The sequence below is a fragment of the Triticum aestivum genome, chromosome 7D (assembly GCF_018294505.1).
Source record: "Triticum aestivum cultivar Chinese Spring chromosome 7D, IWGSC CS RefSeq v2.1, whole genome shotgun sequence".
Taxonomy (NCBI): domain Eukaryota; kingdom Viridiplantae; phylum Streptophyta; class Magnoliopsida; order Poales; family Poaceae; genus Triticum; species Triticum aestivum.
The window spans coordinates 48789819-48817060 of record NC_057814.1 but is presented as its reverse complement, the minus strand read 5'-3'; the positions used below and the strand labels follow the sequence as shown (position 1 = coordinate 48817060).

The following is a 27242-nucleotide window of genomic DNA, read 5'->3' as shown; positions in this document are numbered from 1 at the left end:
GTTCTAATACGCATGCATTTCAAGTTCTTTTACTTATGCTAGCCCGTGCAGTTTCATGGGTTGACGACTAGTTGATCTAATTGGCATCAGCTAGCTATGTTCATCCAAGTAAGAAATTTTTGACTAATAGTCACTGAATAAATGGCTATCTTTGTTGCAATGCAGTTATGAACCATGGCACAACAAAACAATGGGTCAAGTGATTTGCACTCATTGTTGACCGGTCCATGTATTGATTAGTTGGAGATTGCAATGTTGATATTGTTTCCTTCTAATGTAATCTCTTCAATGGAGCCATTGTCAGTGACGAATTCGAGCTGTACATGGCTATTTGCTCTAGTGTCGAAGTAATATTGAAGGCACATCATACAGACAGTGTTGCTATGCTATAATGTTGACTGCATTTACATGTGACAATGATTTGCTTCTTGGTAACTAGGACTCTTTCTTGAATCAACAGATAATCAACCATGGGAATTTTTCGCATACTGGATCACATGCACCATCATATTGCCGGAAAGGACCACGCTTGAACGCTATTAACATAACAGCCGGAGGCACCAGGATCTGCCGCCATAGCCCACAGCGGCAGGTGGTGTATAACAAAAAATCGAGCGAGGCAAGCACTTGCAACGGAACGACCTGTTCACGTGGAAACTGCCAGCAGTCCCTGTGGCGGCAGCAGAGAGCTATGTAGGCCGCCATGTTGTTTGACGGTACCCTGTGATGCGGCCACTGCTGAAGAGTGCATGCATCAACTCTACGTCTTTTCAAGTGTTGAAACTCAATACCAATGATCTCTGTGGCGGCCACCTTGTCCCACACTGCAATAAAAAACTTGAATGCAATTGAATGTTGAAGCTTGCAAGAAAAAATAATGACTCGTCTTGATTCTCTTGTTCTGTTGTGGCCAATATATATGGGCAGAGAGCGAGAGAGCACGTGATTGATCACTTCAACTCCTCATTGAAGTTCTATGTTTTTCTGTTCTAAATAGCATTTTCTGCAATTTTTTTCCTGACGAGGATAAACTCCAGGCTATGCACAGAACCTCATATCTGTTATTTAAGAATGTCAAGCAAAGCAAAGTACCCATGACGGATGAATTGGCTTAGAAAAAATCAAGGCCTTCCAAATCGAACTTGAGAATCCAGAGGTCCACGTGTAATCGAGCAACGAAAAGTATGCTACTCCAAGATGAAATATTCAATTCAATAAGAGATCATGTACGTGCGCCCATGCTTATGAGTCCAACAAAAGTTTGATCTTAGGATTTTCATCCTCGAGGGCAAGGTTTGATCTAACACGTTCGATAAAGACACAACACAATTGTCGATAACACTTGATCTTGTCGAAGGCGAAATCGCGAGTTCTCACCTTGAGAATCTGAACACTTCAAATAATTCTCAATATATGTTCAAAAAGGCCACGGACTTCGGGTGTTGGGAGCCAAGACTTGTGTAGATCGTGTCGTGTTCAACATGCTGATTGGAGGGCAGGGCGCGGGTGCACGTGTCTGTTCGAGGCTGTCGACGCCTTCGAGGCTAGCTTGTTGTCTTGTGGTTTCACATGTGGTTTGTTCGTTTAAAAAAAATGGTATCTAAAAATGTATCAAGTAGTGATTCCACAAGAACAAAAATAGGATAATTAGGTAGTGAACATCGAATCTCAAACCATTCAATGTGATCTTTGCGGAGTAGTACAATAGATAGGACAGCAATGTCATTGCCGTGACATGATGTTCATAACGTGACTGTGGCTATGAGCTTTGTGTTCATGGTGTTTGTGCCGCATGCATGCGTTCCTGTCCATGCTGTGCCGCATGCATGCGTTCCTGTCCATGCTGAGTTATTCTTCTTCTTCTTCGTGGCATGGTTGGTGGCCATGACTGTATTCGTGTACCTCCCAGAGATAAAGGGGGTGCCCATTGTGCACCTGGACAATGTGTGGCGCCAGACTGGTTATGGAGGAGGGCCTAGGAATCCAAGGAGGCCCCAGCAATCGGGAAACTCTGAAGAAATAATTAAGGAAACATCGCATGAATGTTCATGATCCATCTCCGGATCATTCTGAATCGCTGGCAAGTGGGTAGGAGATTTACTCATACACAAATATTCAGACGAAGGGGGTATTTTGTGTCTTCGCGGCGTGGCTAGTTGCCATGACAGCGTTTGTGTACCACTTGCTGCCACAGACGAAGGGGGTACTGATCGAGCAGATGTACAATATGTTGCGGGAGCACTGGTTCCAGAGGAGGATCATCCTGGGTGTCGTCTCCAAGGAGGAAGAGGAAACATCGCAGGAACGACAAAGCACATATCTATGGTACATCGTCCTGATATACTGAATTGCTGGCAAATCAATTTGCAGATACAATCATCACAGTGAAGTACAAACTACAGAGTAGAAATTCAGAGTTGTCTGACAAACACAACACAAATACAAATCATTGTAGGAATGTAGCATGCAGTTTGAGAGCCGTGTGAAAGGCCACGTCAATTGCAATATTGAAAAGAGCTGCATGTGGGAGTTCAGAAATAGTGCATGGAGGAATTCAGGGGTGTTCTAGATTGTAACTGCGAGATACAATTAATGATTAGGAAACGTCCACGAAAGGGTAAAACTCATTACATTAGCTCCTCTTTCATTTACGTGGTCTAACATGCATGTCCATGGTGTAATGTTGAAGTCCTTCGCAAATCAAGCTAGTTAACAACGGCTGTTTCAGGTTTGAGAGCGTTACTTAGGATTAGCAGTGTGCAACTTGATTAAGTTAACGGATGGCTACAGACGCTGGTTAAGACCAGCAACATCATGGCATCACCAATAATTGAGACGAGAGACAAATCAGCGGGAGTACTTTGTGTAAAAAACAAGGAACGGACACGTAGACATGTGCGATTGGCTTGACGCCTTCCTGAACGTAAGATCCCACCAACAACAATGAGAACAAGCAGGACGATCGATAATTAATCCTTGGATGTTTGTCTTGGCTAATGAGACGCAGAGAACAAACCAAAAATTGGACTGGAGCCAGGTAGCCAAGCCAAATCAGGGCATCATTGCGGCACGCAGCTTGCAGCCTATGTCTCCAAAGCATACAATCGTCCCTGCATAGTTTCCTGAGATTATGCCATTTTGAAGCTTCCAACGCCAACAGCAGCAGAGGAGCACGAAGGCCCGAGCCGACGAAGTAGGGACCAGATGCACCGCTGCCACCACATGAAGGTTTCCGACCCTGGCCGCATAACTGCCAAGTTCTGGAACTGCCCACGAGCCTTATCCCCCGAGCCGCTCCCGCGAGCGGACGGGGGATCCCGTCGCAGCCGCCACCCACACCCTCCCCTCCGGCCTCCGGCCCCCTCTTCCTCGCCGCCGCCTAGAGGTGCCACCGGGCAAAGCCCGGCCGGCGTAGGCGGCGGCGGGGCCGCTCCTTTCCCCTCCTCGCGGATCCCCTAGCCGTCGCGGGACGGTTGGCCGCCGGAGGCGCTGGGCTACGGCGGGGCTCAGCGGCGCGGCAGCGGGCACGCGCGGGGTGGTGGCGCCGTCCGGCGGAGGTGCGGCCTCTCCATGCGGCTTGGTGGCGGTGCGGCGGGTGCTGGTGAAGCGGTCCAAGGTGGTGATGGGGCTTCTTCTCCGGGTGGTTTCATGTGCGACGGCCTGGTCAGATCCGGCCGGATCTGCTGCCGGTGGCCCGTCTGGCGACGAGGGCTGAGGCCAGCAGGGGCCACGGGCGACCGGTGCTGCCATGGTTCGTCTGGCGGTGCATGTGGCGTGGTCGCGGCAGCGGTGGTGTGTGCGCGTCCCGGACTCTTGCCATGCTTCCCCGGCATCTGGACGACGGCGTGCGGCGCGGGGCGGGCCTCCCTTGGGTCCATCCTTGGCGACGGGGGCGGCGGATCTACCCTCCTACTTCGTCGGACGGGCGGCTGTTGGTGGTCTCTCGCCGGTTTGCGCTAGTACCCGTGTTGGGGCAAAGCAGGTGCTTCGCGGGGGGGGGGGGGGGGGAGGAGGCAGGTAGGAGGTATGGGAGCTCCGACGTGGTCGAGCTGCTCGTCGCCGGCACAGGGGGTGCCGGTCGTGGCCGTGTGCCGCTCCTTCCCTTCCCCCTTCCCCGACATGGTGCTTTCTGGTCGCTTTCCTGGCGATGCTTGAGGCGGGACGATCGCGGCCGGTTCCGAGGGTGGTCGGGGTTGGCGGAGCTGTCCAAAACCGTCTCCTTTGATGGTCTCGGGGTGGTCTGGGTGCAGGGCGGCGGCCCTGGCGGCGGGAGACATGTTGGTCCTGGGCAGACTGCGCGCCTCGGGTGTGGGCGAGCAGACATGGCCGCTCGAGTGGCATGGATGCAGGTGGTTGGCGGAGCGGGGTTGCATCGAAGGGGTCGGAGCAATGGGGTACATCACCTGCCCAGTCTTTGGACTAGCCGACGGCGGCGGCGGCCGCGGTCGTCGTTTCCTCCTTGCAGACATCGTCGCGGTGCTCTTACTCCCTTCGTGTTGCTCTGGGTGAAAACTTGATCCGCGGGATCGGACAGTGGTGGCTTCCGTAGTCGTGCCCTTCTTGGAGGCACCGTTTTGGACTCCCCGCTCCGACATTGGCCGTCTCGCCCTCCTCGGTGGATCGCACTTGTGGTGGTCTCCGTCGGCTCAAAGCGGTTCTTCTTTGCTCATTTGTAGTGTGCTTAGTAGTCGTTGGGGTGATGTGTCGGTGCCCAGCACCTTTGTATCTTGCCTTGGGTGTGTGTTGAGTGCGGTGTTGGCGTGCGTTTGTATCGGTGCTCTCGGATTTTACGTTGTTGCTTTATAATATAAAGCGGGGGGAAATGCTTTTTCTTAATAACTGCCAAGTTCTTACTGAGTTCCCCATGCCAAGTTCTTACCAAGTAGGGACTCTCAAGCTCGCGACATGAGATCATTTTTGTCGCCGTTATGGATCAAGGTTAGAAATGTGAAGACGAGCTCTTGTCTTTCTTCATCGCTTCTTCTTTCAAGCCACCTCATACTTTGCACTATGCTGCCTTTTAGCATAGTTTGGTTTGCTACGGTACGGCTGTACTACGGACAATGTGTCACTGAATAAATGCAATTAAACAATGAAGCTCGTATGCGGATATTAGTGTATGCTATTGATTCCCTTGTTGTGTAGTGAACATACAGTTAGAGCATGTAATCGATCACTTCTCTCTTGTAAAGTTCTTATAGAAATGTCCATTTCTTTTTTGAAAATAATTTTGCACGTCTCTTTAACACTTGAAAAGATCATCACTTATTCCCGCGTGGTGGTCAGTGCGAAAAGGCCAGAGGCCTACTCGGATCACCTATCCAAACCATTAGTGTCTTGGGAGCGTGCGGTGGGATCTAGCGGGGGCAAACCGTTGGTGTCTTGATCGAGTTATCTGGTAATCTAGCGGGGGCAACAGGGACAAGGTGAGTGGTCACTGATGGATCACTCACCAACCTGTACTAAGCATATAGGAGAAACAGGTAAGATACAAAAGCAGGTTATGCGTCAAAATAGGAGCAATCATTTATAGTAGCAAAATATAATGTAAGCACGAGAGAGAATGAAAATGGGTGATATCGGAATGATCAAGGGGGTTTGCTTGCGTGGAAGCTCTGCTGCAAGTGGCTGGACATCAGGGGCGTAGTCGTACACGGCAGCAACGTCAGCCTCGGGGTCTACCGGAGAGAAGAGGGAGAAGAAACAATAAATATAAAGCAAACAAGTGCATCAGGATGCATGACATGGCAATATGCAGTGCTAGGGGTGAACTAACGCAGTGCTAGACCATATAGACGAAAAGGGAAAACATCCCGGCATTTGGCATTTTCTAAACAGATAAAAGAGAGGGGAAGATTCCATGTTCATCATACTAGAGGCATATGACAGATGAATGGATTGCATATTTCGATTTGTTAGATTTTTATGAGTAATTTTCATATATAAATTATTTTCATCTGACTTATAGATTATTTTATATTAATTTTAATTTTTTTAAATATTTTTTGAAATTAATATAATTTAAATTAATTTGAAAATGATTACGGCATCAGCATGATGTCAACAATCAACACAGTTGGTCAAACTGACATGTGGGACCCCTCTCTCAGTGACCTAGCTAATTAACAGTTTTTATTTTAATTAATTTAGTTAATTAACTAGCAGGGCCCACATGTAAGTGAGTAATTAGTTTCACTAAATTAAGTTAATTAATTTAATTAGTAATTAGGCGGGTGGGCCACCTAGCAGTGACTGGGCGTTGTCCAGTCAGCCGTTGACCATGGTTAACTGTTCAAGGCGGGCCTTGGGACCCACTAGGTAGTGGCCCAGGGTGGACCGCAGGAGTGCCACGTCGGTGCGACTGGCGGTGACGGCCCAGTGAGCCATTTTTGTGGCGGAGGGCTCCGACCTCGCCGGAAACGCGCCACAGAGGGCCGTTTCGAGCGCGTCCGGGTTCGTTCAGATGCGGGTGTAGCAGCGCGTCCATCAGTGGCCTCAGCTCGGGCTAGGGCGGGCTACAACGACGGCGGCGTCGAGCGGGGCAGACGACCGGAACGGGCGAGGTTGGTCTTGGCGATGTGGAGAACTACGGCTTCCTACGGTGATGCTGAGCACGCCCATGTGCTCGGGCGCGAGCCTCGCGGGCTGTGGCAACGACGGCGACGGGCTACAGTGGTGGTAGCAGCAGCTGCAGGAGACGTCGGGCCGAGCTCAGGGGAGAGGGGGCTTCGACGGGGAGCTCACCGAGGGGCGCACGGTGGCCGGCGGGGAGGATTAATAGCTGCAGAGGCGACGAAGCGGGGCGACGGTGTTCGTCGGAGCCGAGGAAGAAGGCGTGGTCGGGGCGCTGCTGCGGGGCCGCCCCGGCTTGATCCAGCAGGCGAGGACGACGTGGACGACCACGGCGGTTCTGTTGGACTCGGTGGGTGAGAACGGGGACGTCGATCGCCGTGGCGGAGACGGCAATGGGCGATGGCAGCGCTCGGGCGAAAGGGGATCTAAGGAGGAGGGCGAGCGCAGGCGAGAGAGAGGGAGCGAGGAGGGCGAGCGGTGAGTGGGAGAGTGGCCCGGGGAGAGGGGGAGGCGTGGCGGCCTTATCCTCCCGGGAGTCGCTGGGGAAGGGGTCGGGCGGCGACGAGCGCGGGCGGGTGCTCGGTCGGACGAGCCCGATGAACAGGGAAGGGGACGAGGGGCTTGAGTGGGCCGGCCTGCCCTTGTGGGCTAAGGCCCAGGTGGCAGGGTTTTTTTCCCTTTTCATTTTATTTTGCTTTTCTTTTCAACTCTTCTGTTTTCTTTTTCTTTTAAAACCAAAAATAATTTTATAAGATATAAAACTCGCACCTAAAATAATGTTATAATTTAGGTCACTGCCACAATTAGTTTAGCATTTCAATAAATTAGTTTAGAATTTTTTTAATTAAAAAGCATTTAAAAATTGGTCTAGCCATTATTTTAATTAGTTTAGGGCACTTAAGCACATTATAAAAATGTTGGTTCAGCAGCATAAGGGACGCTTCGCTGGCCGCAATGGTGTTTAGGCCACGGACGTTCCAGCAAGTAATGGTACAATTGTCGTCATCCACAAGGGAAACTATAGTATCAGCAGGAAAAAACTATTAGAAGGGAACAACACCAGCCGGACATACAACCTGCTCGCCGACGGTCACCCCTGTAGTCCACACACGCCGCTGGCGATAAGCTGTTCACCCAACAGCACTAAGGGTACTCATAACAAAGCTCGCAAACTAGCCGCAGGAGACTGCCACCAATAGCCCACATGTGTCGAGTGTGCGCAGAATCATCTTCGACTACCTCAACATGCATTACTAGAAAATTAGAAGAGCATCTGCGACAAATCTCACAGGTGATCCCTGAGATCCCGATTCCTCTCATGCCCATGAATCGAGAAAAGGTAAGTTCTACTCCAACTCAATATTAGCACTACCCTGTCATTTGCGAGGAGTTCAACTCCAACTCAATATTAGCTCTACCCTGTCATTTGCGAGGTCTCTTGCTTCCTTACCTATCTCGCGTTAGCCTTAGTCATGTTAGCTCTACCCTGTCTTTTTATAACATTGTTTGGTTGGGCATAGCTATACAATATTTCAAAATTAAATGCAATTGAATGTTGAAGCTTGGAAGAAAAAATAATAACTCGTCTTGATTCTCTTGTTCTGTTCTGGCAATTATATATGAGCATAGAGCCAGAGAGCACGTGATTGATCACTTCACTTCACAGTGAAGTTCTATGTTTTTCTGTTCTAAATAGCATTTTGTGCATTTTTTTTGGTGAGGATAAACTCCAGACTATGCACACAGCCTTATATCTGTTTTTTTAACAATGTCAAGCAAAGCAAATTAAGTATCCATCACGGATGAATTGGCTTAGAAAAAAGCAAGGCCTTCCACATTGAACATGAGAATCCAGAGGTCGACATGTTTTTCGATAAAGGATGTATTTTATTAACAGAGGTCAACATGTAATCGAGCAACGAAAAGTATGGAACTCCAAGATCAAATCTTCAATTCAAGAAGAGATAATGTAGGTGAGCCCATGTTTATGAGTCCAACAAAAGATTGGTCCTAGGATTTTTTTTCATCCTCGAGGCTGAGCTTTGAGCTAACACGTTCAATAAAGACACAACACAAATGTCGATAACACCTGAACTTGCCGAAGGCGAAACCGTGAGTTCTCACCTAGAGAATCTGAACACAAATAATTCTCAATATATGTTCAAAAAGGGGGCAGACTTCTGGTGGGAGGAGCCAAGACAGGTGGAGCTCATGTCATATTCAACATGCTGGTTCGAGAGCAGGGGGCAGGGTGCAATTGTCCGTTCGAGGCTGTCGACGCCTTTGAAGCTAGCTTCTTTTCTTGTGGTTCGAAATGCGATTTGTTCGTTCAAAAAAGAAAATTGGCATCTAGAAACTAGAATGTGTCAAGTAGTGATTCCACAAGAACAAAAACAGGCTAACTAGGCAGTCACCATCGCATCTCAAACCATTCAACATGATCTTTGCAGAGTAGTATATAGATAGGATAGCAACACAATTGTCGTGACATCATGTCATAATGTGACAGTGCTACAACCTTCGTGTTCATTGTGTTTGTGCCCCATGCGTTCCTAGCCATGTTGTGCCGCATAAGGGCTGAGTTATTCTTCTTCTTTGCGTCGTGGTTGGTGGCCATGATGGCGTTCGTGTACCTCCCGGAGACGAAGGGGGTGCCCCTTGAGCACACCTGGACATGGTGTGGCGTCAGACTGGTTCTGGAGGAGGGCCTAGGAATGCAAGGAGGTGCCAGCGATTGGGAACCTCTGAAGAAATATTGAGAATCATGATCCATCGTCCGGATCATGCGGAATGGTGGCAAGTGGGTAGGAGATTCACCAATAATACTACACACATGGGTAACAATCACGGACTTTCACACGAACCTATATGCATGCTCTCCTCTAATCCCCCCCCCCCCTATTTTTCACTGGTGGGCCCGTATCACTTCATAAAATCTTAGCCAATCAATCCTAACAAACCCCGTAAACCCCCCATGACTCTAGCATCGCTTGAGATTCACTCATGCCTAGATATTCAGAGCTTCCTGACATACAGAGCACAACTACGAATCATCATTTTTTTTTAAACGGTCCCTTAGGGCCCGATTCACTAAAAAAGATAGAAGAGAGTTGCCCGGTTAATCAATGAAAAACCAGGCAAAAACAGTTGCAACACGCCTAACAGGCACCATAGACACAAGCCAACCCCGAGGCCGCGCACCAGGCGAGCCGCTGGCTCCGTCACCCAAGAAACCTGTAGCTGACACCCTACAACCAAAACCGAAGCCGCCGCCCCGACATCCTCGCCGACCCCGAGGACACGCACCAAACGAGCCGCCTGCTCTGTCGCCCGAGCAACCGAAGCAGACACCCTAAAACCATTCCTGGAGCTGCCGCTCCAGCATACAACCGGAAACCCCACACGCCGACCCCGAGGCCGCGCACCAGGCAAGCCGCCAGCTTCATCACCCGAGCAACCGAAGTCGACACCCAAAAACCATATTTGGAGCCGCCGCTCCGACATCCACGCCGACCCTGAGGCCGCACGCCAGGCTGGCCGACGACACTACACCCATGTGACCAATGTCGTTAACCCTCCATGACGACGAGATCCGGAGCCGCCGCTCCGACTTCCACGCCGTCCCTGAGGCCACGCACCGCCCGAGACGATGGCTCTCGCACCAAGACCACTTCAAAACGATGCCTTCAAGAAGGTCCATGACACCGAAGCACCGCTATCATTCACTCCAGGATCCTGGAACAAGGGTTCCCCTCGGAGTGCAAGTGGGGAGGGCATAGGCTCTCCTATGACAACGCCTCCAAGAAGGTGTGCGGCGCCCGCAAGTGCCGGCGTTGTCTGCTCCGGCCAATGCCAGAGCCAGGCCTTCGACCCGAGCGGCCAAAGCAATTCCTCCCCGCACACCTGTACACGAGAGCCACCACTCGCCAGAACCACCACCACACCAGCAGAGCCCGGAGCCATTGGACAGAGCAGCCCTGACTGGGGGCCGATGAGGGCCGATGCCTCCGAGCCCCAACCATGGCGCTACCCACACAGTCGCCATGATCGCCGTCGCCGAAGAAGAGGTCTGGTGCCACCGCCCCGGTATCCAAGCACCCGAGGCCGCCCGGTATCAAAATTGTTTAGGAGGTTGCTATCTGAGCCACATGAAAGCATTGGGATCTGGTCCACCCCCTTTCCCTCTTTGCATTTTCGTCATTTTGGATGTTTAAACTTTATTTCCTCTTTGAGCTGAAGTTGGACCACATGCACATGTGCATAGGCCATAGGCCCAGCTTTGTAGGCCTGCACGCTGCAGCCCTTGGGGCGTGCGCGTAAGGTTCTGAGCCCACGAAAGGTGCTCTTCCCTAAAGGTTCGGAGTTTTTTTTCTTGTTCGTCCATCTCCTTTTTCCGGGTATGTGCTTTTTCTATCAATACTTTCCAATAGTTTTTTATGTTGCTTAATGTGTGTACCACACATACCACCGCCAGGACACGAGCCTGATCTGGCTCGTGCCTTGTCGGGTGTGCTTTCATTGGGGCACTTTTCCAAGTATATGTGGGTGGGTTGTTTGCATCACAACCCGGATGTGCCTGTAAGACTGGAACACGACGGCCCGTCAATAGCAAGTACATGGCGATGGGGTCAGAACCTTACTGCATACTCTAATGAGCCGGTATAACTGGAAGTTGATGTCCAACTGCTTGTCATGCCGCGCTACAAAAAAAACCTGGTTGTTATGCTTATTGGTGGGCGGTGTACATATTGCGTTAAAACCACTTAAGAAATTATTCCAACAAAGATACGTGCAGTATAACGTTTTAAAAAAATCGTCGGTGGATTATCAAAAGAATAGCAAGCTAGATATATATTTTTCAAGTAATTGTAAGTTGGTCGGCATCTTTTCACTACTAGACACACAACATTGTCAAGCTTCATCATATTTCATCAGTTTGGAGACATATCAGTTATAGCTATACAGCTTATGCTACAAGCTTATTGGTTTAATTGCCAAATATTTATGGAGCACATCCTAGTTTATAAACATGAAGTAGTACAAGGAAATAAAAGGCAGAAGACTAGATGCATTGCGTCAGTACAACATACACATTTTTCTCAACACGGGCTAATACAACTGTTCAGTACGTCTGAATTTGGATGTATTAAAGACTGATTTTTCTGAAGTACGTTTGGGTCTGCTTGTGGTGCAGCCAGGACGTCCCGTAGGCCCAGATTCGTGGCAGTGGCAGAGTAGGTGTGTTGAGCGCTGAATGGAGATGCTGGTCTCGTGTTTTTGTCAGCATCCGGCCGGACGCATGCGGAACAGCGGAAGGACTCTATGACTCGGTGAGTATCCAGCAATATGTTAGTTGGGAGCCACCCAGCCTCCTCACCGCTCGGCGCTCCTGGCCGTTGGATCGGTTTTTTTATACATTCTGAGCCGTCCGATCACGCCCTCAGATGATATCGGCCGTCGGATCAAGAAGCGACACTGCTATAATGAATAGTAGCTTTCATTCGAATCACTTTGCTGTCCCACTGATGTGTGGGGTCACTCGCTGGTGGGCCGCGCCGGTCAGCGATTGTGGCTGGGAGTGTGTACTGTGCAGCACGCGGCCTCCGTCAGCGGGCTAATATCCCGTGCCACCGCCGATAATACCGAGCCCCGCCGAGGGCAGTTTCGTCACTTCACGTGTCCGGGCCCGTGACGTGTCCGGCGCCGGTTGGCTGGAGAGTGCATGGGGTGAGGGCGCCTGTCTCCCTTCCTCCCGATCTCACTCCGCCAATCCCCTCTCTTCCTCCTGTCTCCCCATGGCGCCGCCGCCCCTGCCTCCTCACCTCCCGTGGCCCGCCCTCCCCGCCGCGTCTCTTCTCTCCATCGCCAGTCGCGGAAGCCGCTGCGCTCCTCTTCCTCCCTAGCCGCACCACGCGGGAGGGCAAGAAGTTGACCCGAGGTCACCAGCCTCCGATCCGACGTGCGAGGCGCCCAGAGGCTGCCTCCGGTCAAATACAGCCGCCTCCCGCGTCGTCATCGTCCAGCACGAGTTTACCTCGCCGTCGTTCTCCTCCAAGCGTCCCGTGCGAGACGAGCCAGCCAGATCCATCGCATCCATCCCTGCTCGTCGGCAGCAGGTGGGGATCCGCCTCGTGCAGCCCAACACGAGGAGGGACGGGACGGGAACGAGGCGACGGCGAGGTTTCTCTCGCTCTCACCCGTTCTTCTCCTTGCGCATCCTATCCCCGTCCTCACGCTGCCGCCTCCGTCCCTGTCGCCCTTCTCTAGAGGCGGCGGCTGGCGCTGGCGTCCATGAAGGAAGGATGGAGGAGCAGGCTCGATTGGAAACACTATAGCTCCAATTCCTCCGCTCGTCTCTTCCTCCCTCCCTCTCCTCTCTTCCCACATCTCCCAAATCGGAAAGAGGACCAAATACGATTCTTTGTACGAATCGACCGGTGGCGGGAACACACAACGCACAAGAGGTGGCGTCATAGCTCCCTCTTCTTTGATGGGCATCCGTTCCAGCTCCAATCCCAGCAGGTAACATCCCCTTTCTGTCCTACAGTTTTCCTCATGATTAGCACTGCAAAATTCCCGATCTTTGAATGTATGCCCCATGCTGATTAGATTTGTTGTTTTTTTCTCTTCATGGAATTCTACGGTGCTGCTTATTATTCATCCATCTCTTCTCATGTTAGTTCCTGGTACATGAAATGCGTTCTTCTCGCACAATTTTACGGAAAAGGTGTGATGACACCCGGGAGTCCCTTTTACTGATTGTCTCTCTGATAAATGGGAGAAAATTGTTGTCTGAAATGCATTTTGTTGTGAGTTTCCATGACTTCATAGCATGGACCTTCCAGTTAGAACAGTACGAGTCTCAACCCCAAATTGATTTTTTTTTAAATTGTGTTTACGAATGTATCTCTTTGGAATTTGCACGGCTGTTCACTCCAAAAAGTGCAGTTACGCAATATCTGACCGATTGTGCCTTGGGCGCAAGCCGCGCAACCGACCTCTGATTCAGGCACCAAGGCAGCATCAAAGTCCTGAAATTTTATGGTGTAGCGCACATATACCTACATGCATCCACAACAAACACGCGCTAGAGATTTTCGGAGCGATGGTAGCCTCGTGTAGAGTCGACAGATTAGTCTACCACTGGTTGTGCAGGCATCCGTGTAGTAGGGATAAATATGGCACATTGTGTAATTGTGTTGATCATGGGTAAGTGGCAATGCATTATGATGTAGTCATTGGAGTTCTCTTTTGGGCTTTTATTTAACTTTTGATGTACAATGTTTACAACTACCCAAAAAGTTAAGCTATGTGTGACGTGATTCATAACTAAGCATGGTCTAATGTTTTCAGGGCAATGACATGGACCATTCCATTTGGAGAGGCTCATGCTGCCCAGATTTCGTTAAGCAAGCCATCTATGTCCCAAAGTTGAGGACCGTTTGGAGAAGAGGCCACCCAGGTAACCTTATCCAAGCTGAAACACTAATTTAATCACTATTTAGTTGCCGTACTTGCGTTCCTAGATGGATCTTTTGAGATTCCACAACTTTGATATTCTTACTTGGGATCATTTGATATGTGCCGTTGAAAATAACAGAACGGATCGTTCCTAGATGAATTCTTAGCTGATTTCATTGGGCTTCTCCCTTTACGCCAATATAAAATATATTAGCTGCAGTATATAGTCTAGGTTCATTCTAATGCGACTAAATGAGATAAAAATACTACCTGCTTATACCACTCGAGTATCCACCGTTAGGACGTTATGATCCCTGCGACCACAACATAACCTTTTTGACTTATTAGCCTTGTGTCTTGATTAGTATGTCCTAATATCTCTGACTACAGAATACTGACAATATGGCATTTGTTAGTCATTTCATCCAACAATTACAGCATAGCCTGATAGGAATTCTTATCTTTCGCACATTCTTTGGTTCAATTTTGAACTTGGTTGTTTTCAAGGTTTTGCTGCCATGCATCCACGGGATGGTTTGCCCATTTTGATTACACATGTGGAAAGCGGGTGGCGCATGTCAAGCTGCGGGAAGCTCAGGGCACGATCATTAGCTTCACCTGCATCAATGCAACTATAAGTATCTTTGAATTTGTACTCTATTGAATACAATCTCAAGTGTATATTTTCTTCTGACATGTTTATCTGCTGTCTTTTGTAAGAATAAGATCAATATCAGTAACATGTTTATCTAATTCGGTTTGTGTGGTTTAAATATTTCAGTATAACAAGCATAAGATCACGAATCATGTATTTTGCATATCCAGCTGATGATGATGATGGCAACAATGTTGACCTTTTTGGAAAGGAAACCGAAGAGGAGAAGAAGGTAGCTGAAGAGCATGCTGCCGAAGTGAAGGGTTCTGGCAAGAAGAAAGAATGTATGTTATCCTACATTCTTTTTATTTTTACTCTCTCATTTATAGCTTTGCACTGAATTTTATTGCGAAGCATGTCTATTTGTTACATGGTCTTTAGCAATAGAAGAGTTTTAAAGGTTTTGGGTTCAGAGCACCTTTCTGTGTTGTTTATCTGATTTTTGTGATTTCTGATGCTCAGGTCAAGGCAGACTTGAAATGTGGCCACCTTTGTCTGGCCAATGGTTTTGTAGACTTTCAGTATCCGGCGTCCGCCGCCGGTTTTGTTCCAGCTCAACCAGGATCTTCTCGGCCCTGCTCTAATGTTGTGAAAACTCATGCATGACGACGGACGCCTCCATGCTCCAGCTGCCGCAGCCTGCAGGTAGCCTCTCCGTTTTTGTTTCACAACCGTTTTGCTTGCTCTGCTAAAGTGTTACACGTGTGTTTGGCTGCTTGCTATTTGCAAAGAAATTGTATGATTGGTAGCAGGGTGTAGCAACAGCCAACATTAGGTTGGCTCGATCCCAGCAACAAATTTCTTTGTTGCTCTATTATGTTCAACCATATGTTTATATCTTTCTGGTGATGCATTTGGTTTCTAAATAGATATTTCTTTGGAATACAAAGCGCGCGGGGGGGGGGGGGGGACCTTTTTCGGTAATAGATATTTGAAAATAAGTACATTGATCCTCGGTGGTGAGAAGATTTACTACAAGTCCAGTTTCTTTAGTGTTGCAGAAAAAGTTGACTACTGAATAGTGATGCGTACTAGACACAACTTAATTGATTCCTATTGCCATTTATCAACCAAGCTGAACTAAAGATGACAATTGATGCTTGGGTTGGTTAAGCTTTACTGGGTATTGAGTACTGATGCTTTAGGCGGTTACCATGTTTGTTTAAAACATTGTTTTCTGGTTGAACTGGCTAACTAACAGTATGTCATGTATCAGCTCAAGAAGTTAGCTCAGGCTTATGAGGTTATGAATGATCATGGGAAGCTGGGAGGTGGAGGAATGCATGATCTATTGGACATCTTCCGGTCATTCTGTGTATAAGATAGCTATATAATAGTTTTACTCCATGACTATGGTCATTCTGCGTAGATTTTGTCATATTGGAATTAAAAAAATGAACAAAAACAATTGTTTTAGGATTGAGGGTTGACTCTCTGTGATTTCACATGGATAACTGGATTTTCAGTATATATATACTTTCAGCGATGCCATGATTTTGGTTAACTCCAGGTTATAATTTCAATGATGCTTTATGGGGATGTTAAGATTTGTCCGTGATGGGTTTTTCTTAACGGTAATGCTCTTTTATTTACGTTCCAGATCATGGTCTTCTTATTAAGATCAAGGGGTGTTGAAAAGAAAATTCTTATGTGGATTCGTGCACTGTGCGTACATAGGGTAGTACTTTTGATATTTATGGACTACATTGCTCCTCTCTTGAGTGGTCTATGTGGGCTTGCCCCCCTGTCTAGAGGTGAGTTCAGCATTTGACAAACTCGAATTGTGTGCTTCCATAATCGATAGTCCTAAATACTAATATAGATATTCTGCTTTATATTGAATATTGATGGTTTTTATTTAACCATATTCTACTTTGTATTGTACTTTGATGATTTGCATTGGATTACATGCTTCCCTGATAAATACCAGACGCTGGATTATTGAATCACCACTTTAGATATGCGCTTTGTGCCGGCTATGTTGAGCATTATGTGCCATTTTGTGGTAATGACTACATATGTCATGTTTGCCATACTTTTGGTATATATATGATGCCTTGCCCTTTGGCAATGCCGTGTTTTTGGTGTAAATTTAGTGTACTGGCCTAATCCATTCTGAGCAATCACTTTAATTCCCTTTGGTAACAGAGAATGTTTTCTTTAAGCTCTTGATAAATCTTTGTATTGTTTGTGATATATACTTAACACATTTATTCTGAGTGGTTATTTTAATTTCCTTTGGATGTACTGAAGGCTTTGTTTCATTGAAGTTTTAGGCGCTGGGTCATCATGTTGAGCCAGGCAACGCGCGCCAAGGCGCGCTTCTGATCTAGTTTGCATGGACAGAAGCGGGTCACAAGGCACTCTACTTTCGAGCGCAATTTCGGTGTCCAGAAGTCAAGGTTGTAACCTGATGGCATGCATGCAATGAAAAGGCGCCTCGCTCTGCCACTACCAAAGCTACTAACCTGAGCCATGTCCAGCACCGCAGCCGATGGACCGGCTATTTTCATGCATGCCGCAGTCCTCACTCTGCCACACCCGTGGCCTACCTAGATGGCATGGCCAGATCCTCACTTTGCCTTCCCTCGAACTTGGCGTTGTCAGATCCTCACTTTCTGGTTATGATCCTTTTTCGGTAGAAAACGGGTTGCATACTATGCTCCAGGAACAGACATATTAAGCAAAAAATAATAATTTAAAGGCAGCAATTCACAGCTAGAATGACCATCGTCGTCGGAGTCTGAGGACAAGGAGATGCGGCTATCGCCGTCGTCGGACTTAGAGTCGGAGAGGACGATGAGCCCCTTCATCCGACGGAGCGCCGTGTCCTGCTCCTGCTTCAACTTGGCGACCCGAGCCGCCTCCGGCACTGCCCCCTTCGCCTCGTACTCCGACTGCTCAATAGCAAGCCGGAACGCCTTGGCGTTCTTCCGTCAGAGGCGGCAAGCGTCCGTCCCTGCCGTTGTGAGGGACCGGCGGTAGACCCATGCAAGGAGCCGCTCGTCCTCGTTGGACTCTACCTGCATCCCGCGGTGGCGGCGCACGAACTGCTCCGCCGCGTCCCTCTCCCGTGCCCGATGCCTATCACGGCACGCGGCGCGCGCCTCCGTTTTCGGGTTACGCGTGCGGGCTGGCAGCGCGGGCACCAGCCCCCACCGCTGCCCACGTCGAGGAGTGCCCGACGGGGGAAGGAGACGGCGTGGGGGCAGTGCGGACTACGCGGTCCTGGGGGAGCTGACAACGGGTCGGGAGGGTCCAGCTCCGGCGTCCGCGTTGCCCCGGTGGGAGCTGCGGCGACGCTCCAGATCTGGGATTGCCATCGGTGTCCACCTTCGACCGCTCCAGCGCAATGCGGAGGGCCATCTTCTCTAGGTAGTCGAGGTTGGAGCCGGAGACGCTGCCGGAGCTGGACATTGGAATGGATGGGATTGGAATCGGAGAGGGAGAGGAGAGGACGGAGAAAGAGAGAGTGAGCTAGGGTTCGGAGCGAGGCGCCCGGATTGGGGTTTTTATGGGACAACTATGTGGTCGGTGGTGGGCCGAGCCTATCTGGCGGGTGCGCGGGCCGCCCATATCCGCCCTAGATTTAGGCTGGATTTGAGGGGTGCCGATCAGCCCACGCATTTGTCCGCGGTTTGAGAGGTCTGGTTGGGTTGTTGTTTTTTTTACCGGCCAGTGACTGGACGACCTGCCCCAGCGTTTTGAGACGAGTATGAGAGGCCTGGCTGTAGATATCCTAAGAGCATCTCAGCCACATAAGGCAAATCTGGCCCCTCAAACGCCCGCGGACGCGCCCGAGCGCGTTAGCGGGCACACCTCAAATTTTATTTGTTGCATTCGGACATCTCATACTCGATTCTTATATCCATAAAAAGACATGAAAAAGAAAATAGAACCTACGTACTACGTCGATCCTGGCTACTCCTCGTCGGAGATTACGACGATCTCCGTGCTCGGCTCCGGCAGCATGGGCGGCAGCTGCAGCTCTGGCTCCTTCGGCACCTCCGGCTGCTCCGCTCCGGCCTCCTCCACCTCTATCTCAGCGTCGAGCTCGGCGAAGAGCGTGTCGGTCTCTGCCTGCTCCCACTGGAGGAATGCCCGGTTGGCCTCCACATAGACCTCATCCTGGATGGACTCCAGGATGGCCTGCTGCTCGGCCATCACGTCGGACTGGGCGACGGCAAACTCCACCTCCGTGTGCTCCATGTTGAAGGGTGGCACCTGCTGGTCCAGCTCCTCCCCCTCCTCCGCCTCCTCCACCTCCATCGGAGCCATCTCCTCCTCCTCCCCCTGCTCCTCTTCCTCCTCCCGCGGCTTCGGCGCGTCTGGAGGCAGCCCGGCAGCGATGCGGGCGGCGCGCGTGGCTTCCCTCGCCCGGATTTGTTGCCGGATCTCGTAGCGGCGCTCTGGCGTCAACATGGCATAGTAGGTGATCTTGCTCCAGACCATGGTGGAGTGCCGGAGCGTGGGCAGAGCGCCGGAGCGGGAGAGGGAGGAGGTGGAAGGGCTCAGACTGGCGGCGCGGAGAGGGGGAGGGGGATTGGTTAGGGTTGCGCGACGCCGGCCGGCTTAAATAGCCGGATGTTGTCTTGGGCGGCGAACCGGAGCGGCGCCCGCGGCGTTCCCACCACACCGACGGATGCGGCGTCCGTCGTCCCGCTGGGTTTCCGATGTTTCCGTGTGGGGCCACGCCTTCAGGCCTACGTGGCGGGCGTGCACGGACGCACCCGTGCACCCCCATATTCGCCCCATATATATTTGTGCTGGATATGGGGGGTGCCGGTCAGCCGGGGCGTTTGAGGGTCGTTTGAGAGGCCCATCTGGGTCAAACAATCGTGATCGGGCGGCCTGCCCGGCGTTTGAGACGGGTTTAAGGGGTCCGGTTGTAGATGCTCTAAGAGCACTTATGTATGCAAGGTGGTGCCCGGAACCGTGACATGGCCGCCAAAGATTCTTGGCAACATTATTCCCGTCTAGTTCAATAAGATTGTGTTGTAATTTTCAAGCACTGCTGGTACAAACTATAAATTCACTTCGACTTTAGTTCTATTCTACTACATTCTTGTGTGTGAACAATGGTGATTAACTTGTGACCCCTTTATTTTGTTTCCTGTGTCTAGAGAGCAATCATTTTTTATTTTTGCCTTTGTCATATACATCGGTGAACGGACAATTGCAAACATAGGCGCCAACACTTGACGTGGTTAAGCTCACTTGAAAGGAGAAAACGATCATCTACCGACATTTGTAATTCACAACATGCAAGACATACCCCTCACGGTGTTCTTGTACCGCCCTATCGTCATAATAACACGGGAACCTTCATTTGCCATTCCACAAACCCTACACACTCGTATGAGTGCACTCTTTGTAATTGGACCGGGCACCCTTTTCTGCCATGAACGTTGTTGTACCCTCCAGAGTAGCAGCTTGTTTCCTCATGTGATCCCCCCCCCCCTCTCTCTCTCTCTCTCTCTCTCACCTTTTTTGTGTGTCTATAGGCACCAAGACTATACATGTTTAAGCTCACTTAACAGGAAACAACAATATTGAACGAACAATTGCATTTGAAAACATGCAAGTCACACCCCTCACGGTGTCCTTGCATCGATGTATCATCATAATTGAAGGAAATATGCCCTAGAGGTAATAATAAAGTTATTATTTATTTCCTTATATCATGATAAATGTTTATTATTCATGCTAGAATTGTATTAACCGGAAACATAATACTTGTGTGAATACATAGACAAACAGAGTGTCACTAGTATGCCTCTACTTGACTAGCTCGTTGATCAAAGATGGTTATGTTTCCTAGCCATAGACATGAGTTGTCATTTGATTAACGGGATCACATCATTAGGAGAATGATGTGATTGACTTGACCCATTCCGTTAGCTTATCACTCGATCGTTTAGTATGTTGCTATTGCTTTCTTCATGACTTATACATGTTCCTATGACTATGAGATTATGCAACTCCCGTTTACCGGAGGAACACTTTGTGTGCTACCAAACGTCACAACGTAAATGAGTGATTATAAAGGTGCTCTACAGGTGTCTCCAAAGGTACTTGTTGGGTTGGCGTATTTCGAGATTAGGATTTGTCACTCCGATTGTCGGAGAGGTATCTCTGGGCCCACTCGGTAATGCACATCACTATAAGCCTTGCAAGCATTGTGACTAATAAGTTAGTTGCGGGATGATGTGTTACGGAACGAGTAAAGAGACTTGCCGGTAACGAGATTGAACTAGGTATCGAGATACCGACGATCGAATCTCGGGCAAGTAACATACCGATGACAAAGGGAACAACGTATGTTGTTATGCGGTCTGACCGATAAAGATCTTCGTAGAATATGTGGGAGCCAATATGGGCATCCAGGTCCCGCTATTGGTTATTGACCGGAGACGTGTCTCGGTCATGTCTACATAGTTCTCGAACCCGTAGGGTCCGCACGCTTAAAGTTACGATGACAATCTTATTATGAGTTTATGTATGTTGATGTACCGAAGGAGTTCGGAGTCCCGGATGAGATCGGGGACATGACGAGGAGTCTCGAAATGGTCGAGACGTAAAGATCGATATATTGGACGACTATATTCGGACTTCGGAAAGGTTCCGAGTGATTCGGGTATTTTTCGGAGTACCGGAGAGTTACGGGAATTCGTATTGGGCCTTAATGGGCCATACCGGAAAGGAGAGAAAGGCCTCAAAAGGTGGCCGCACCCCTCCCCATGGTCTGGTCCGAATTGGACTAGGGAAGGGGGGCGCACCCTTCCTTATTTCTCCTTCCCCCTTCCCTTCTCCTACTCCCACAAGGAAAGGAGGAGTCCTACTCCCGGTGGGAGTAGGACTCCCCCCTTTGGCGCGCCTCTCCCCTTGGCCGGCTGCCTCCCCCTTGCTCCTTTATATACGGGGGCAGGGGGGCACCCCATAGACACAACAATTGATCCTTGAGATCTCTTAGCCGTGTGCGGTGCCCCCCTCCACCATATTACACCTCGATAATACCGTCGTGGAGCTTAGGCGAAGCCCTGCGTCCGTGGAACATCATCATCGTCACCACGCCGTCGTGCTGACGAAACATTCCCTCAACACTCGGCTGGATCGGAGTTCGAGGGACGTCATCGAGCTGAACGTGTGTAGAACTCGGAGGTGCCGTGCGTTCGGTACTTGATCGGTCGGATCGTGAAGACGTACGACTACATCAACCGCGTTGTAATAACGCTTCCGCTATCGGTCTACGAGGGTACGTGGACAACACTCTCCCCTCTCGTTGCTATGCATCACCATGATCTTGCGTGTGCGTAGGAATTTTTTTTGAAATTACTACGTTCCCCAACAATAATGACAGGAGAACCTTCATTTTCCATTACACAAACCCTACACACTCGTATGAGTGCACTCTTTTCAATTTGATCGGGCACCTTTATCTTCCATGAACGTTGTACCTATCGGAGTAGCACCTTGATTCCTCCGGTGATCCATATCTCTCTCTCTCTCTCTCTCTCTCTCACACACACACACACACACACACACACACACACACCTCTTTTGTGTGACTATCGGCACTAACAATTGACGTGGGTAAGGTCATTTAAGAGGAAACAACCATAAATGAATTGGTAATTGTATTTGAAAAGTTGCAAGTCACCCCCCTCATGGTGTTCTTTTATCGATGTATCGTCATAATGACAGGAGAACCTACATTTCCATTACACAAACCCTATACACTCGTATGAGTGCACTCTTTATAACTGGACCAGGTACCTTTCCCTTCGATGAATGTTGTACCTAGCGGAGTAGCACCCTGATCCCTTTGGTGATCCCGATCACTATCTTTCTCTCTCTCCAACTCATCTTTTTGTGTGACTATAGGCGCCAACACTTGACGTGGTTAAGGTCACTTAAGAGGAAACAACAACAATGAACGGACAATTGTAGTTGAAAACATGCAAGTCACACCCCTCATGATGTTCTTGTATCGCCGTATCATCGTAATGACACGGGAACCTTCATTTTCCATGGCACAAACGCTACACACTCGTATGAGTGCACTCTTTTTAATTGGATTGGGCACCTTTTACTACCATGAACGTTGTACACATCGGAGTAGCACCCTGATTCCTTTTTCTACCATCCTCGTATCACTGTACCGTCATAATGACAGGAAAATCTTCATTTTCCATTACACAAACCCTACACACTCCTATGAGTGCATTTTTTTAATTGGACTTGACACCTTTCTCTTCCATGAATGTTGTACCTATCGGAGTAGCACCCTGATTCATCTGGTGATCCCGATCTCGATCTCTCTCTCTCTCTGTGTGTGTGTGACTACAGGTGCCAACACTTGACGTGGACATTTGTAATTGAAAACATGCAAGTCACACCCCTCATGGTGTTCTTGTATCGATGTATCGTCACAATGAGAGGAGAACCTTCATTATCCATTACACAAACCCCACATACTCGTATGAGTGCACTCTTTTTAATTAGACCGGGCACATTTCTCTTTCATGATTGTTGTACCCATCGGAGTAGCACCTTGCATTATCCGGTGTTCCCGATCTCTCTCTCTCTCTGTGTCTATATCATTTTTGTGTGTTTTATAGGCGCCAACACGAATGATACTAACCCATAAAGTCAAAGGTGTCTGCAGCAAAAAAATAAATTGCCATAAAAATGTTAATACAATGAAATTTTAGTTAAAATTTTCATTAGGGGCGAATAGGATTTGTTTCTTTTGTCAAAGAGATTAAGATAATATGTATCCCCGTGTGTGCGACGCTGCATTTTTTGTCCCCACCTTGTTGTATGCATGCTCCATGTTTTCTGCCGGCAAAGACATCCTGGCAAGCAACCGGTCCGTCAGCTGCACGCTGCAATCGGATGCAGCGTCCACAAGTCAGAACGTGCCACACGAAAAAAAAGTCAAAGAAAGAAAACATTCCAAAAAAAAGTCAAAGAAACAAAACATCCACACTCGTGACCACGGTCTGCAGGTCATTCAGAGATAAGGACAGCCGTGCTGGCCGGACGTGAACAGCCCCATGACCATACCATCCCCTGGTAACCCCCACCCAACAGTTCCCCTTCATCTCAATCTTCACAGCCAGCGTCCGGTAGCAAAAATGGAGGAGAACGACGGCGCAGCGCCCCCCGATGGTGTCGTCCACCACACAGGTGAGTTACTCACGCGCACGCCCGTTAACGTCCTTCCTCCCTGTCTCTTCGAATCATGTAACAATTTCCTTGCCGTATTTTCAGCGATAGATCCAGTGATAGGTGGAGTCCCCATGGATCATATCTTTTCCACAAACACGAGTTAGATACCCTCGTTTCAAAACCCAATCGACGAAGAAGAGAATGACAGCAAACCAGCGGAAGGCCCCGTGCCGCCGACGCTGCCGGCCGCTGGATGGATAAGACGGCAGAGGTAACCCTCTCAATACAGGAATATGCAGCGATTTACATATCGGTTTTCGCTTTGATTTCCTTCATCCTAATCACGGCTATATATAAAAGAACTAGTATGATGCTACAGATTTGTACTAAAGTCATAACATTAACCAGATAGATGGTCATTATTCAATCGTCCTTTTCTGTAGCAGTATCTTTGGTAGTCACACAGAAAACTAATAGAGCTACCCTGTTTCTTACTTTCTTTGGCGTACAGAAACAGATAGGGTAATCCTTTTCGGGCACCAGTGGAAGGACATCAGACTGCGATAGAGCGTGCAATTGAAGAAGCAACGAAACTTGGTAAAAAAAAGTTGTTTTCGAACCAACTGTTGGCATGGTGTTCAATTCTGAACTAGAGGCTTATGAGTTTTACAACGCATATTCATGGGAGATTCGATTCGGCATCAGGCGGGGAAACAAATACGTCAACGATCAGAATTACAAATCAAAGCAAGACATTCTCTATTGCTGCGGGGTTAGCACCAATTTCGAATTCCTCTTAATCAGACCGACAAAATATATTTCCTTGCTAAGCCATGTTCATTTGTCATCTTTATGCAGGGCAAGGAAACCGATGTGTTACCTCCTGAACCTAAGAGATCTAAGGGGAGGCCAAAAACAAAACGATTGAGATCTGCTGTAGAGATAGCTATTGAGAAGAATAAAAGGAAGTGCTCTATATGTGGGTCTGACACCCATGCCACTAAATCATGCCCGTGTATGGAAGTTGGAGCAGCTGACCCAATGGATTCAAACACTCCGGACATGGTGTTGTTTTATTTTTGATATTACGAGAAAATTTCTGTCTATTCATTGACAGTGAAGGCAGTTAAAAGAACACGAGAAGTGAATGCTACATCCATATGCATGGATCACAAAGCGACTGCTATGACCACTTGAGCGAGCAGAAGGCGTGCCGCTGGGATTGCCCTCCACACGCCCTACGACGAGGCTAGATGGACCGCCGGGATGGCGGCTAGTACATTATTCTATCATTACAGAGTTGTCGGCTCCTCGTCTTCATAAGCAAGAAGCAAAGTCGCTTAACATAAATGATCGAAATAGGAAGGACAGACTGAATCCCGATTCATGGTGATCCGGAAACGGTTCTCGTGCCATGACAGAAAAGAGCACTAGCCGTTGAATGAGCACTTGAAGTGATCTTCGTCGAAGGTGGTGAAGAGATTTCCAATAGCGACATGAGCTCCAGTGACAGCCCTACGCCGAACGGGAGGTCAGATGTCATGACATTGACGTGGTACATTGACGGCAATAGATGGTCACATAATTAGGCAAGTATCGAAGTTGATCTTCGTCGGCACCGTTTTCAGACGTTATTAGAGAAAACGGTGCGCTGTTTTCAAGTTATTTGTTAGCAACCAAGGGGTCAGATAGCAAAACAAAAAATATATCGGTAAGTAGATTAGTGGATCTCTGTCAATTACATTATCCCAGGGCGATAGAAGACCCGAAGTACAGAGTCAAACAGAGAGTTGCCGCTACTATGCACTGAAATACAGCGCTCTGTAACAACAGAAGCAGCCTCTCTCCGATCCCTGTCTGCTTGACGTAGTCTAGCCTGAATACACATCAGAGAATCAATTATGGAACATCCATACTGGGTTTTACATGTGGAACGTGAAATACATTTACGCACACTCGCCTGCTTTCTCAGACCCAAGTGAACCTAGATGCAAGAAAGGAAGTGGTGCGTGATGTCGTTGTAGTTAGTGACAATCCTGAAATATCATTTTCATTACACACGAGCAGCTGAATGGACTACATTTTGAGTGAATTACCGCCTAAGTGGTCACAGCTTACTAAAAGAACCGTACCTGACGGGATATACGCGTATGTGCACGTCATAAGTACCACCCCGGATACCACCATTCAAAACAATATAGTCACCATCTCTGAGATTGGGAAAAGTAAACAGCAAATCATGTAAATGTGCCATCGATGATGATAGCAAGAACAAAAACTGTAGTCAGTCAAAAAAATTACTTAGCAGTGTCCATCGAACGCATGAACTCCGACTCTACTGTCCTGAAAGCAACATTTTTTTTACCAGAGTAGAACAAGGAAGCTACTATCTTTTGACACAGAAAAAATATAGCTCAAGTGAATACCATATCTTGGCCTTAACCCTGCCAGTACCGTCGTCGAAGTCAAATATAATTTCGTTGTCCAAGTCACGACGATTCTGCATCACACCAACAAAACGCCCCTTCATTAAGAAACGACATCGTCATACATTTAAAGTTTCAGTTTCTAACTGAACAGAGCAAGCTAGTGGTGTATGTTTTTCTTACATTGCTAACAGGCATCCCATAGAGACTCAGTGCACCTCCATATTGCGTTGAAGGAGTGAGCGGTGTTAATTAATTGTTTCACTGTCAGAGGAACAAGATTGTTAGGGAGATCAAGATGTTGCATTAATCCATCAGTTTAGTACGAAGTCGAACCAAAATGCCAAAGATATAGATGATCTATACCTGAACGTCGCTGCACTGGACAACATCGCCTCCTCCAGCAACACTAACATCACAGAGGGGGCATGATGCCCTCTCCAAAATGATCTTCAAGCTTACAAGTGCTGCCGGATGAACCTCCCAGGGTTGTTTTTCCATCACCCAGCCCTGCCATATTAGAGAAAGAAGCTTGTTCAAATCCAACGAACGGCTCCCACGGTATATATTGGAGATTGGAACTGTCCAACTAAATGATGCAGTAATGGCAACCGGCTGGCGCAGCAACACAAAATAAATGGCAGCTTGAATACAAACTTATTTTGGGTGAGAATTCGATGGCCCTTTTGGGATGCATAGCGGGCAGTGCCAAACAAAGTTTGCAAGACTAAAAATAAATGGAAGTTCCTTGCTGGGGTGTGCAATGGTTCATGATCTTCAAGAGCACATTAAATAACACGGTGCCAACCGGGACAGCAGGAACAAATGCAGCACTTTCCACCGCCGTATGTTGAAAAGGTGCAGAACCCTTGGTAGCTTATGCATTAGATGAATGGGATCTTTCATACTAAAAGCTACTATAAATAAACCGAGATGTATGGAACCTTTCACTA

At 48.5% G+C, this 27242-nt stretch overlaps 3 long non-coding RNA genes across 4 annotated transcripts; 2 read left to right on the top strand and 1 right to left on the bottom strand.

Moving 5' to 3' along the window:
- The first annotated feature begins 12314 nt into the window (after positions 1–12314).
- LOC123166147 (uncharacterized) lies at positions 12315–16924 on the top strand. 2 transcript variants are annotated; one of them, XR_006483384.1, is made up of 5 exons: positions 12315–13095; positions 13927–14035; positions 14542–14973; positions 15152–15334; positions 16290–16924. It is a non-coding gene; the product is annotated as an uncharacterized lncRNA (long non-coding RNA). The 2 variants fall into 2 exon arrangements; XR_006483383.1 differs by lacking the exon at positions 16290–16924 and adding an exon at positions 15906–16276.
- A 6615-nt stretch (positions 16925–23539) lies between these two features.
- On the top strand, positions 23540–25042 carry LOC123169360 (uncharacterized). The gene is made up of 4 exons (XR_006484769.1): positions 23540–23881; positions 23966–24134; positions 24375–24635; positions 24722–25042. It is a non-coding gene; the product is annotated as an uncharacterized lncRNA (long non-coding RNA).
- Positions 25043–25230: 188 nt separating this feature from the next.
- Positions 25231–27031, bottom strand: LOC123169362 (uncharacterized). Its single transcript, XR_006484770.1, has 5 exons — positions 26656–27031; positions 26473–26553; positions 26165–26363; positions 25996–26073; positions 25231–25899 (listed from the first exon to the last, which is right to left on the bottom strand). It is a non-coding gene; the product is annotated as an uncharacterized lncRNA (long non-coding RNA).
- Between the last annotated feature and the right edge of the window lie 211 nt (positions 27032–27242).